This window comes from Magnolia sinica, chromosome 15 (assembly GCF_029962835.1).
Source record: "Magnolia sinica isolate HGM2019 chromosome 15, MsV1, whole genome shotgun sequence".
NCBI classification, from domain to species: Eukaryota; Viridiplantae; Streptophyta; class Magnoliopsida; order Magnoliales; family Magnoliaceae; genus Magnolia; species Magnolia sinica.
This window is the reverse complement of record NC_080587.1, coordinates 24,058,070-24,059,080: the sequence shown is the minus strand read 5'-3', so window position 1 is coordinate 24,059,080 and position 1,011 is coordinate 24,058,070. Positions and strand designations below refer to the sequence as shown.

Here is a 1,011-nt window from a genome sequence, read left to right as displayed (position 1 = left end):
TGAGAAGATGAGTCGGTCAGCGCACGCTGAGCGACTTAAGGTGAATTGGTGTACGTCCGGTGCACTTAAGTACATGCACACGCACTGTACATGTAGGTCCCACAGAGATGTTTGTGATAAATCTGCTCCATCCATCCTCTTTAGAACCTCATTTAAGGGGTTGAGACTAAAATTGAGACATATCCAAAGACCTGGTGGGCCCCAAATCATGATTTTAGTGGCTGATCTGTCCGTTGGGATACTCTTATAAGGATCCAACGGCCAAAATTCGACGTGTACGGTTAGTTTTTGGTCCTCGAGTTATGTATAAAGTTTTGAGCCAAACAGATGATGGAAACCCAGTGATCTTGCATTCTGGCTAACTTTCAGGCCGCTTGAGCTTCAGTTTCTCGATTTTCGCGGATCTCTGGCATGTAAATCCGTTGATCTTGGTCCCCTGGGGTCCATCCCTTACCTTGGTGTATTCTGAACGTCAATTCCATGCTTTTAGAATCCTTTTTCAGCCCAAGCTCCTAAAGTCACCTTGCAACACAAATACGATTAAAATAGTTTGTTAAATAGTATCATGTTCATAAATGCAGGTAATAACTGGGTCTAATATGCAATATTTGACTCTCAATAGTCAGTCCATCGTAAAAAAAATTTGTGATGCGCCATGTTTCAAAACTATGTTGTAGGCATGAACTGACAAGATCCTTGAACCGCTCCCAACATTGGAAGAATGTTTCATCTTCCTTTCGGACGAAGTTCATGATTGACTTTCTGAGAGTGTTTATTTTATGATATGGGAAAAATTTCTTAGTGAACTCCCTTGTCATATCATTCCATCTGCCAATCGATCGTGGATGTAGTGAGTGTAACCATGTATTGGACTTTTCTTTTATGGAGAATGGAAAGAGTTTCAGCCTGACCGTGTCCTCAAACACATTAGCAAAGTACAAAGTGGCTATTATCTCATCAAACTCTTTTAAGTGTAGATATGGATTTTCATATTCAAATCCATGGAATTTT

The 1,011-nt window shown here is 40.6% G+C and overlaps 1 non-coding gene across 1 annotated transcript; it reads left to right on the top strand.

Moving 5' to 3' along the window:
* The first annotated feature begins 663 nt into the window (after positions 1–663).
* On the top strand, positions 664–770 carry LOC131228381 (small nucleolar RNA R71). The gene has a single exon (XR_009162885.1). It is a non-coding gene; the product is annotated as a small nucleolar RNA R71 (small nucleolar RNA).
* The last annotated feature ends 241 nt before the right edge of the window (positions 771–1,011 follow it).